General features: G+C 50.4%; 2 protein-coding genes across 17 annotated transcripts in view; both read right to left on the minus strand.

Annotated features, from left to right (window-relative positions):
* LOC126578442 (neurocalcin homolog) overlaps positions 1–13119 on the minus strand; it is a 94292-nt gene that overhangs the window by 62697 nt on the left and 18476 nt on the right. The window lies entirely within an intron of this gene.
* The window catches only part of LOC126578444 (neuronal calcium sensor 2), a 69929-nt gene that overhangs the window by 45521 nt on the left and 11289 nt on the right, over positions 1–13119 (minus strand). Inside the window, exon 1 of one of the 10 annotated variants that reach the window (XM_050241012.1) lies at positions 5997–6065. The exons of 1 other annotated variant lie outside the window; for it this stretch is intronic. The gene's annotated coding sequence lies outside the window, so the exon portion shown is untranslated. 8 more of the 10 variants (XM_050241016.1, XM_050241010.1, XM_050241008.1 and 5 more) reach the window with 8 other exon arrangements.

Raw genomic sequence — 13119 nt, forward strand, 5'->3', positions numbered from 1 at the left:
GATACTCTCTCCCCCCCCCCCTGAGGGTTACAAGCATTGCACGATACACCATTGACTGCGGACTGTGCCTCTCGCCCTTCATCGCGAAGAAGTTCCAGAAGGTTGCAAAGACGAATTTATCGTGGATCTCTTGTGACTCCCGCCCTACCCGGAATATTGTCTCCAATCGGGCAGAAACTATCCTTTCGATAACATTCCGCACGATACATTCCTGTCGGTTCCATTCGGCCACACCTCTGCTGTTTACCAGCCGCTTGAGGTGCTTATTTCGATAACTGCCCCCCGGGGTTAAGGGTCCGGGAAGGCTGCTAGCCAAGAATTTTGGCACACAAGAAGGCAACACCCGATGCTAGGGGTGCGCTCTGGATAAACGAATCCGACGGCAGCAGTGCCAGCCAGCTCCTCGTACATTAATCACGAAACACTCCGGCGACAAAGCCGGTCCGGTACTCGACCGGCCAGTTAGGCTGTCGGTGGTGTCGTGTCGTGGCTATTCCTTCACTTCTTGTCCTCGCTGCTTGTCTCGGTTTGTGTTGTTGTTTGGTGGGCTGCTTGGGATATTTATAACTGGCACGGCTGGCGACAGTCCTGTGGCCAACCTTCTCCTGTCTGCCATACACTCGGCAGACCATTCTCGGTGCCAATACACAGTGAGTTCTGGGCTGCTATCTACTACGTGCTATTAGATAGCGACCGGAAGGATCAGCGGAAGTGGAAGGAGATGAAGACGGCAAAAAAATCAATTTCAATAACTTAATGTACAACGAGGCCGAGACATCCGACGGTCGAATGCTGGACACCGAGGGCCATGATACCCCTCGTGTACCCTTCTCTCTCTCTCTCTTCTCTCTCTCTCTTTGCAGGACATGGCCATGGTCTTTCATTTTTAATATCAACTATCCACTCTCTCTTCCTGCCTTCCTTTCAGTACGTTCTTTCCAGCAAGCACGTAGCTGTAGAGTACAACTGTACCAAGCGAACGGAAGCACGGCGAAAGGGAGAGAGAGAGAGTGGACCACAACCTAGCCTTATATCATCGTGTGACCATCTAATATTGCTTCTACACGACACGCGTGTCTACATGTATTTGTGTTTGCTGTTTTCGGTTCCGCAGTGACCGACGAATGAAGAACCGACCAATAGGCGGCCAGAGCTTCGAAGGGCCCCAGGAAGGGACGTAAGCCACGGAAAGGATCACATTGAATAGGATAAACGGATGGAGCTTTCGCTATCTCTCTCTCGCTAGATCCCTCAGAAAATCAAATCCTAAAGGGCAAAAAATGGGGAAAAATGACAAACCAGCGGCAGAGTAACGCACTCCAGGCCCTCCAAAGTCCCAAAATCCTGCCGGACCGCTGGTTGTGCATTCCTTTCATCTTTTGCACAGAACCAGGCACCGCTAATCAAAAGAGTGGACGCCTTGTGGAATCACCAATTCAGGTCAGCACAACAACGGCCAAAAAAAATCTGCTTCAAAAGGTTTATGGGAGTAACAGAGAGCTGTGTTTTCGGCCAGTCGGAATCGGAATCACCCAAGAACGGGTGTCCATCATCGACAGCATCAACACACCAGTCTAGAGATGATGCGATGCGGGACCAGCAGCAGCAGCAGCAGCGGTAGAACCGAACCCGAGCGCACCCACTACATTAAGTGCACATTCTACCTGATCTAGATCGAAACGTCGTTGTGCCAATGACGTACCACAGACACGCTGCTCCAAAGCCACGCTCCCAGTTAACCCCAGGGCCCCTGGGGTCGAAGTCAAGGGCTGCCATCAGTGGGCGGCTTCAGCCATCGACCATCATCATCATCATCATCTCGCGATGCGATGCGCTACTGTTGGGCGCGTTGCAGTAGACAATGGCACGCACGGCAGAGGGTTAATTGAGGCCACTTTTCTCACCGTCTCTCACGGTCTCACCGTTGGGGAATGATAGTAGAATGTATGCGCGTTGCACCGTCTCGAGAACCAAGTCTAAACTGATAGCACCAAACACACAGAGAGAAAGAGGTTAACCTGGTTCGTAGGTAGCTTCATCAAAAAACCATTCCTTCACCGTACGATTCCGGTTTTCGGGTGGTTCCGGTTCAGAAGATTCTGGAAGGGTGAACACCACCACGAGCGAGTTCATTAGCACCTGAACTGGCGCCAGTTGCCTTATGCAAATGCGGTTTCACAATTTCACCAGGGAAGGAGTTCAATTTTGGCTATCAAAATCGATGCCGGTTGAAGTGGAACCCCCGATATGAACCCCGTTGTGGGTGAACCAGGCCACAGCCCTGTAACCGTGTGTTACAGCGAGCGAGCGAGCGCATCGTTGATTGATTGCTCGCTTCTCGTTACAGTTTACGAGTCGTACGTTCCCCTAGGGGCCCTTCTAGTGGTCCCTAGAGGATCCAGGTGGTGCTGATGGTGGTGCGACGTGGTACTTTGTCTTTGAAGAAAGCACTTCACTTCGTAGTGGTGGCCAGTGAGTCAGTGTAAACACCGGCGTTTGTCCGAAGGTCACATACCGAGAGAAGGAGAGGCAGAGAGAACACCGAGTGGTCGCAGTCGCGCAACGTGTACTACTATCAACAAACAGCACCATCGCGGCCACGTGTTCCACGAAACATCAAACGGAAACACAGCTGGATCTCGCATTTGTTAATGAGTGGGTTTTGTGCTGGCGATCGATGCCAAAGATCGATACGGACCGGAGGGTACCGGCTGTGGAATTCCCGGACGTTTGCGAATGTAATTCCGGTTCGCTGAAATGCGATACCCAACGTGTGTGTTGTGTGGCGGCAACGCCATATGCGCCCAGGTTTATGATTTCTTCCTCTGATTACCGAGTATGATAGATCGATCAGTTGTAAATGTTCCCTCTAGGGCCATTACCTCCGCTCTAGTCTCTACTCTAGGGCGGTTATCGAAGCGACATTATCACCACAACATCGCGAACCACCCCCTTGTGGCCTCTGATAACGGTGGTAAAGGTAAACCCTGATAACCGATTATCGTCGTCAAACAGCCCCAAAAATGATGGCAATGCTTCAAACCAAACGGGGCCATTTTGGGGGGGGCTAAATGATGATGATATCGGGCGCCAACAACAATCTGCCAAACGAACTTCCCTTCGACAAACGCAATCGAGGGATAGTTTCGTAATTGAGTTAACAACCCCCTTGGCCACGGTCGCGTTGCGTGAGTGAGTCAAGGGTAACGGTGTGTGATTCAAGGGCAACTTTAGTATTCGAGTCGAGCAGATCTGTCAGCAGATGCTCTGTCTACCTTCGGCCCTCCCAAAGGATTAGCAAAAGTTTGCCAAGAATCCTTTCCATTTGGCACCTCCTTTCAACCTACATCGCGCTTCTCTTTGTCTCTCTTTTTGAATTGGAAAGAGAAGTGATCGCTGCCACAATCAATAACCGATCCATGCCTCCGTCTCAATGCCAACCAGGTATGTGGCTTGCAAACGACTTTCTTACGTGGTCTCCTTCCCTCCCTCGAGGGAGGTGAATGTAATCATCTACCACACACAAATGCACACAGGTTGGCGCCCAACTCCGAGAACACATAACTCTCACTTTCGCTTATCGGAGCAGGCAGATCCAGAAGGAACCGGGCGCGCGTCGATGGAGCGCGCGCGGAATATGGCATAATCGATTAAACAATTAATAACGTGGGCGCCACCACTGCCGGCGGGGTTCTTTCTTCTTCCTCTGTTTCTGGAAGTTGGAAACAGCAGCAGCAGCAGCAGCAGCAGCAGCAGCAGTGGTCCAGGGCAAGCGAGCCATTTTGGAAAGCTTTTGCGTGAACCACGAGAGCGAGCATGGCGTTTGCGTGCGCTGATGGTCGACAAAGAACCAAGCAACGTTCGATAGGCACACAGGCAGACGAGCGTCCAGTGCGGTTCCGGTCAGCCCGGTTTGAAAAATACCTTCTGCTCGCTGGGCGGGCGAGCAATCAGCAACACGAAGCCGAGTACAAAATTAGTGTGTCCGGGCGGGAACACAACACAAGGGCGATCAACAAACGTTCAATTTACATGCACACGTACGCGCACGCAGACACACATAAAGTGATTTAATTTTATTTTACTTTTCGCTCTTTCGCTGCCCGGTGGTCCTGCCCTAACGTAACAACAGGCAACCTTACCCTCAAAAAAGGCCGAAGGGAGAAAAATCATTAATTTTCCGCCCCATTGCTTCGCATGTTGTGGTGGGGGTTTTAGCAAAGAAGGTGCCTGGGGGGGGGGGGGGGGGGGGGACGATGGTCCCTCACAAACGAGCAACAACGACAACATATCACGCCCGATGATAATTAACAACATCAGTGCACACACGCGCACACACAGAAGCACACAGACAATGGCGCGCTCCCGCCAGGACGCCAGGATAATAAAATATTTATCGATGTTCAACCGCCATCAGAGACCGATACCGATGGTCGAGCTGTGTTATTTATTTACTCTGTGTTTGTCTAACAACAGAGTGAGGTGCAGGGAGAGTTCCCTGGCGTGCTCGCGTTTGATTACAACCTGGTCATGTACAGTCCCCCATCCATCTTGGCACCACAATACCGCTCCCCCGATCTCACTGAAAGTGATTTGTGTGACGACAAAATGAACGAACGAAACGGTCAATTAAACGGAATCGCATGTGGACACTCTAGACAGCAGCAGCAGCAGCAGCAGGTGCCCTGTATTGCAGCGCCCGGGGGGGGGAACGTCGCGTCAACCAAGCGCCTCCATTGCACTCCCAAAAGTTTGGAGAAAAAGGAATCGAAATACTGGAATCACTTCATTCTTATCCGCTCCGCAATTCCGTTTACAAAGGATAAGTCGTTCACACGATCAGCTTCCATTTATTTGATTCACTAGAAACCGATCAGTTCTTTTCCTGGTCTCGTTTCTCTCGATCTTTCTTACAAAACAAAAAAGCACGATAAACACTCGCACCGCACCAAAGGGACGTAAGAACGGTCACAATTCGGATCGAGGATCCCGAGGATTCCGCTGGTGATCGCACCGAACGCATCCAACCGAAGCACACACGGCGCCAAGACACGCGCTCACACTCCAGGCACTCCAGCAGATCGCGAGTAACTACAATTCCGCGAACCTGCCAACTAGCCAGCCAGACAATCCGAACGGTAGTAGCGGTAGTGTAACAGCAACTGAACAGAGAGATTATACTCGCGAGAGAAAGAGAGAGAGAGACCAGGAGAGAGAGCAGGAGAGAGCACACACAGCGACAAACGGCGACGGCGATGATGCTCCGTACGATGCGAAATCTCCTCAGTGACTAAAAATAAAGTGCGTACCAGTGGCGTACTGGACAGACGACCGACGAGTGCTCGCCCGCGAGTATGTTCATCGGCTGTGCGCGTGTCTTTTGAGTGCCACCGAACACCAGCAGGTGATGCGAGGCCCCCACCTGGTGCCGGAGAGCTTTCGTTATCGATTGCCGCCTGAGAGAGAGAAAGGGAATGCGCGAGCGTACTACTATGTGTGAGCTTTCGCCTGAGTGCTCTGCTCTGGAGTGTTCATGTGCCCGATTTGACGAGCGAAAATGAATGTAAAGAATGTTCCGTTTGCCGGAACCGGAACCATCGGTGAGCATGGAGCCCCGGCTGTAAACACATGAAGAGGGGGGAACAGCGAAAGCTCCCGGTTGTTCATTCAGTACTCGGCTCTCCAATTCTGGAACAACTAACGGGAGTGGAGTGGCAGAAGGAGCGCGATAGCAAATCGAAGCTTTCCTCGGCGTGTCAGGACTTGTGGAGCTTTCTGACAAGCGAAAGGATCTCATACAAGTGCGCTCACGCTCACATACACAGCCAAACACACAGTTGTTGGAGCGTCCTAGAGTCCGAATCGAAAAGAAAGTTGGTCCCCATGTGAGGATATTGAAAGATTTCCCTGGATCCTGTTTTCCTCCGACACAACCGAACTCGCCCCCCAAATCCCGCTACTGATAATCCAAAGAAGAATGTGTAGCTCGTACTCACTGGAAATGGCACTGATTGTGGGGACACAACGACTCGAACACTTGAACAGCACGATACGATACCAATGGCACGAGACGAACTACTAACAACACACCACACACGCCAAGTTCTGGTTGGTTGTCTGGCAGAGGTAGTCAATGCCTCTCTCTCTCTCTCTCTCTCTCTCTCTCTCTCTCTCTCTCTCTCTCTCTCTCTCTCGCTCTTGGTGCTTGGTGCCCTTGGAGAGACAGCGAGCGGAGCAACTACCTAGACATGCACATTATGAGTCTCTAGGGTTAGCTCGACTTTGGAGTGCGCACGCGTCGTCACGCTCTGTCAAAATGTCCTTTCAGGATCCTCAAAAGGACTGCTTGGGAGTTGGCAGGCAGAGGAAGGAGGATGTATGATTCGTGGTGTAACTTTTGGAAAGGCGAAAGCTTCGAACAGGGATATTGTCGAAAGCTACTTTCTGATGGAAAATTCCCACCAGGAAAATGAGGTTTTTTACGTTGAGCTTTTCCTTCTTTGAGCGGCTTCTACTTGACGGTGTACGGTAGGTCGTTAAAATGGAACTGCTACCAGGGAAGAACGTTGTGCTGGCGTAGAAGTGGAATCAGTAAAAGGGATTCTTAAAATTAAGCGAGCATTTATTTAGCAAAGCGAGCAAAAATATTGATTGTTTTAACGGCTTTTTAGTCGAGAAAAATATGAAGTCCTCAGCGTTATAGATAATCACAAACCTGAACTGTTTTGAAAAATAGTTTTCCAAGTAATGATCACTTAAATAATAAGTATAAACATGAACTAAACATTTATACTCTTTAGAGCACCATAAGCGTAATGCTTCTTTAAATCTCCACCAAGTGTTCCAATCAACTGTATGGCTATATCACTACGCCGCTTTAGGTGAAGCAATATCATGTAATAGGTGGTTAGAATTTCATTAAAGCACAAATCACAAAGGCACACAAAAACACACAGAGAGTGGAAGTTCTTCCGGGATTTCCACTTCGGTTAGTTGCTGTCCCCCCACATGCATATCCCAGAAAGAATGACCAATTCACACAGAGATAATTATATGTAATTTGTGGGTGGGTCGGTGGGTGGGTGGCACAATGCAGACAAACACACAGCAGGAACAACGAGGGACTCGTTACGTCGACACCAACCACTCTAAACATCTCTCTGCTCGCAGCAGGAGCAGGAGTTCCTTGTTCTCCACTCGGTGCGTAGCTTCGCATAATGAGTCGCTCCACCTCATCGACACACTTCTCCTCCTCCTCGCCCCGTCCGCAAATTCGGACGATTATTGGTAAGGACCAACGTCCCGAAACGGGATGAGATATTTCAAAACTTTTGTAATATGTCTCCAGGGCATTACGGGAACGAGAACTGTTGGTGGTAGTAATTTTATTAACGTACACAAAATGACCAACGTCAGGGGCCAACCTTAACCGAACGTCACACCAGTGAGTGAGTAAGCAAAACACCCGTTTTGCGCGTGACGACAGATTGGTTCTATTGTGGAGTGCGCGCGTCATGTGGCGATTTGCAGCACGGATCAAAACCGCCCAATAGGACATTTACACTTTGGAAACATAGTAATGTTGGGCCTCACAAATGGGCACACCATTGGAGGGGGAAAGGGCATTCGCCACGAAGTAATAGCGGCCATAAGCTTCTAGTATCAACTACACAGCATCGTTAGACTCTTCCTGCTACCAACAGATGTCGACCAATCGGTACTATGTTGTGGTCATTTAAGCAATTCAAAAAGAGGAAGCATATTTACCGAAAACCATTGGATTTGATTGGTACTCTGGCACACCATGGCGTTAATGTTGAGCGTGTTGCTTACCTGCGAAATTAATAAGAAGATAAATACATCAGCGAAGTTAAGATGCATTCGATTCGATTCGAGAGATATTCCAACATAAAATCAAGGACAATTAGGACAAGGACACACACATGAGCAGCACGAACCGTAACCGAGATAATAGCGAGATCTGTTTCCGCTCTAGGATCCGCAGTATTGTTCGCCTGTTGTTGTTGACTGGAATCGCCACGATGGCGACAGCTCCCTGCTGCGGTGCGGTGTTCTGCGGTCAAATGCATGATGTCATCGGTCGCGGTACGATGAGCAATCGCACGGTGTCGCCAATTCGGTGGAGGAGAAGGTCTACAATATGCAACGAACGGTCCATGATGGTTGCACCACCAGCACGAGCACCGAGGTGGTAATGGATTTCGATAACCGCAGCCACAGCGCAACGACAGCGATTGCTCATTTCGTATGCACAACAGTAAGAAGGTTACTCCCCTCCCTTGTGCCCTTCCTTCCCCCCGGAGCGGGTCAATCGGGTTAGTTCAGATTTGGCGCATCAATCGTCGACCAAATCGACACGCCACTGGGCACCTAATTGCGATGCGTGTCACAGGGCGGACCCGCTGGCCCCTAGAGCCTCCTGGGATGATACCAGACCAAAAACCCGAACCAAAGCGTAACCCCAAAGTGCTGCTCGATGTGTGCCAGTGATGTCATTGGGACAGTTTTGCTGCTCGCCTGGCCGACCATTAAACATGACGCCACGGACAAGTCTAATGGACTGATCCGGTGTACACGAATCGAAGACCACGTCAACATATCGTTGTTCTATCGCACTCCAATCGAATGGAATCGCTCTACATCATCTCACGTTACCACAAATTACAGACCGAGACAGGCAGAGGAGTAGCAGCAGCAGCGATACTCGATGAATGATTTAAAATGTTCGAAACGTCGCGTCTCTACTGCTCTGAAGCTCTGAAACAAAAACTGTCAAAACCGGACCGGGCGCTGTCTTCTGCCAAGCTTATCTATTATTCGTCTTCGATTGTGCTGGTGGAAGAACCATCATCGGTATCGGGATAATGATAAATGATGCATACACAGTGTGATCGTCAAACGGCAATCGTCAATCCTTCCGAGAAGAGCAAAAGCTGTTTGGTGGGTTAGAAGCGCCAAGAGAGGGAGAACGCTTTCCCACACCATTCTTTTCAAACCGACCGATTCAGCCTGTCATATTCAGCGATTTTGACTGGCCTTGCCACTCCAACTCCATCGAAGCATCGCCACCAAAACCGCACCAAATATGAACGATTCAGCGAATTGCGGTTTATAGATAGCGGCAACCCGTCGTGTCTTCTGTTTGGTTGGTAGTTTGAAACCCATTCGCCACCACAACAGTTGAGTAAATAAGCTAGCTGCCGAGCTTTGGCACACCACACCAGCTGAGAAAGGGGACAAAGTCTGCTCCATTCAGAGGCCACGTGCGGAGAGATTCCAATAAGTACCATCAAGCAGCAGCCACGAAATAGAGCATCGGCTGAAGTCGCACAAGGAGGAGAGGAGACAGACTGCCCCTCCCCCCTCTTGCCGCAAAAGGCTAATAAATCGAGTTATTACTACTTTAAATGAACAATTCCAGCCCCGGGCGAGCCACGTGCCAAGGCGGCCTGAAGACTACTTCTTCATAAATCGCGCGGCGCTATTCAACCCGCTCGCAAAACCGAAACATCCATCATCTGAATGCTACTAAGCTGAACAGGGGTGCCCATCCCTTAACTAGCTCCACTCCAACAACGCAACGCGAGACATTGGTTCACTCGAAACTCCTTTTCCACATAAATCATACCCTTGGCGCTTCTGTGGCCCCTCCACGCCGGCACATCAGACCACAATGTGACACAAAATTCGTCAAACTGTACCAACGGGCAACACGGGACACGACAGTTAACAGTGTCGCCGCGGAACCCACGCGGTCTTCTTGCGTGCTCACTGTCTCGCTCTTCGAAATGACAGCCTGACACGCTAGCTTCGTCCTCCTCCACCCCTCCGCCGTCAAGAAAAAGAAGACACGAATTACCCCAAATTAGTCAACTGGAGAAAGCTTTCCACCGGTGGACGGGGTGGTCAAAAGCGACCATGCCATGATGATCACTCAATCTTTTCGACGGTTGTAAAAATCAAAAATGCTGTCCCTCAGCGCGCGTAATCCTTCGGTCTTCGCGGTCGTCCCGAAAAGGGAGCACGCTAGCGAGGTTCGCTAATTAGCATTCCTCCACCGTTGGCGTTGGCGTTGGCGCTGGTCGCCCGTTTAACGCGCTCTTGGCTTTGTAATCAGGGCGCTCCTCCGGCGACGTGATTGGCTGCAAGGCGCAGCGCACAGCGCAGAAGGAAACAGTCCCTACAACAGCAAACAGAGACCACGTCGAGGGGCGCCAGTGTAGAGTGCGTGTACTGTTACTGCTTGGTGTTGTGTCCGGGCTTTTAACAATCAAGGACGCATGTTTATCGGGGTGAGGGGAGAGGGGGCTCACACCACCTCGACCTCGCTCGCCTCCACAACAAACGAATCAGTGGAGCGCGCACGATCCCAGAGAGAGAGAGAGAGCAAAAGGCAAAGGTGAGGATTAGGAAAGTTTTCAAGGATAATAGCGACAGCCAAGGGGAAGAGAAGAAAGCGAGAGAGAGAGAGAACCAGGAAGGAAGTAATTTGATGCGCTTCCACTTCGCGCTACCTAGGAAGGATGGAGAACAATTACTTGGAACTGGAGGGAGGGCCAGGAATCGCCTGTATTGCGCGCCTGTGACCTCTGAACTACTAGTACTGGCCTGGAAACGATGCGTAATAGTGGTTATCGTTGAAGAGAGCTTAACCTTATCAATCGTGCTGAAAAACAACTACACTTGAAGCAATTCTTGGGAAGTACACACTTTGGGTTATTGGGTCAACTTGTGCCATTCACTTTCAATGCTTCCAGTCATCATCAACGACCATCTCTATTCCTGTTAAAGTTCTAACCGAACTTCAATCTATAAACCGTGCGGATTGCATGCCACTCTTTCCAGGAATGAATCCAGGCCGAGTGACCAAAACGGAAATCACAGCGTTTGATTGCACTCCATAGCACACATAAACGGTGCAGTTTGTTCGAGTCACTTTATGCTCACTGACGAAGGTCCGAAACGGACCACGTGTATCGAGGACACGCTGTAATCGAAATACTAATCCAGTTATTGGAAGCAATTGGCAGCTGGATTGATCCAACCCACCAAAAACACCGACAGTGGACCACACTGCACACATGAGCAAGCTGCATCCAAATCCTGTACGGTGCGAGGATACTCGAAAGCCTTAATTGACCACCCAAGAGGACCTGCGGAAAGAGAGAAGCTGGAGCTGGGGTTCGTTCTGCCTATTCGATGGCTGCTGGAACCAAGGCATGCCATCGTCAGAGGCCAGCCAGTGTTGAACCAACTGGTGCGTTGGAACGATGGTCCGAGTGGTGGTTCGAATTGACGACCGACTTCGAAAAGGCCGCAAACGAGTTGCATACGAATTTCAGGAACGTGTGTTTATTGCGTCACTTTCCACGAGTCTTTCATGCCAGCTCCTCAACCTCTCATTGTCTTGTGGAATGTGCATTTCTATGCACAGAGAGAGAGAGGAAGAGAGAGCTATGAGAGGTTGGACCATTCCGAACCAACCAGGAGCTGGGGTACCGTCGCGAGGTGAATTCATAAATATTCTCCAACCTCTCTCCCTGGCAGCATAAGGTCATGCAACGGCCCGATGACACCACGCGTTGCTGCGTTCTCAATCATGCAAGCGCACACACTTGTCATGTGATAGTGGATGAGTAGCCCTCTGAATGGTCAACCAATAAAATGTGACAATGAAGTGACGGGCGGACTGGCTGATTCTCTCCGACTCCATCGTCACGTCGCAGGCATTTCAGCAGCACTTCCATTTGAAGGTTATGGTTATGATCGACCCATTATTGTCCGTGCAATAGCGTGGCACCGTCGATGGCAATTTGTATTCCACACCTACCGTGTGCAGTGCTACTGTTTGATTTTTGATTGGACATTGACGAGAGAGCCAGATTGACTATTTAGCAGCGGAAGGATGGCATAACGCGCGGCCACAATGCGTCTAATCCGTTCGCTGCGCTCGATACGATGGCACGATTATCACTTTCTACGGAAAACAATGAACGATTTAGGGAGTGCCACACAAATGCGGCTTTAGTTTACTGTCTAATCTGATCGCAGGAAGTGAAGATAACCGTGAGAGCTCAAATTTCGAGTGCAAAAAGCACTACAAATGGCGCAATCGTTACGATAATTCCATTTGACCGCAGGCCAACCACCACAACCTGGAGCAACAACAGGTTCAGTCCTGTGTAAATGTCATCTAAACCACGTTCCTCCAAATGGCGACTCGTCGCGATGACGGTGATGAGTTACGCGATGTGTTGTAGCTCGTGGGACTCGGTACACGATGCCGCATCGCCATGTTGGTTCTGCGTTCCAGGTACTCTCTCTCTAAAGGTACTATTGTCCGGAGGAAAAAAGCGTTGTATCCCAAAGGGCTTACAGGGAGGAGAGCGAGAGCGACAGACATGCCTTTGCCATTTTCCAAATATCAAGCGCTCTCGTCTCGTCTCGTGTCATGTAGCTGGCGGGCGGCGGGAGGGTGGCAAGTCCATTTCTACGAACGATCTTGCGACCTTCACCACGATGCCACCGTTGGCGCCGCCGGATGTGCCGCCATATTAGCGATTGTTAGCTGCGAATGATGTACGAGATGTGAGGTTAGGTTCATCCACCGCTACCCCCACCCCGGCCAGGCAGCAGGCATTGGAGCTCACCGAGCCAGCCCAATACATCATCCAGAGACAAACCGCCACTCCGTTACCACCAGCCTGATCGAGATGAATTTAATCATCGATCGGCCGGGCACAGGCCACTATTTGAGTAGAACAAATAGCTCCAAAGGGGATGAAACGGGAGGGTGAAGCGAGAGAGAGCGAAAGGGAGTCAGTGGCACGCCATCGCCAATACGCGAGGGATTAATGCGATTAGATAACGCGATCCGGCACCCACAGTTAATGCGGCGATACTAAGGGGAGTGACGAGTAGTTTAAAGGCGAAACCAATCGCTGAAATACCGTACAAGTGAGACTAGCACACGTCCTGGTCATGAAATGGGGGGAGGGTATTGTACCATAATCTCACACTCAGCACCTCACTCCCCTCCTCTGTCTCTGCCTTCCTGATTGATTGTTCACTTTGTAGCCGGCCTGTGTGCCGGTGTGG

This window comes from Anopheles aquasalis, chromosome 3 (assembly GCF_943734665.1).
Source record: "Anopheles aquasalis chromosome 3, idAnoAquaMG_Q_19, whole genome shotgun sequence".
In the NCBI taxonomy this organism is placed as follows: Eukaryota; Metazoa; Arthropoda; class Insecta; order Diptera; family Culicidae; genus Anopheles; species Anopheles aquasalis.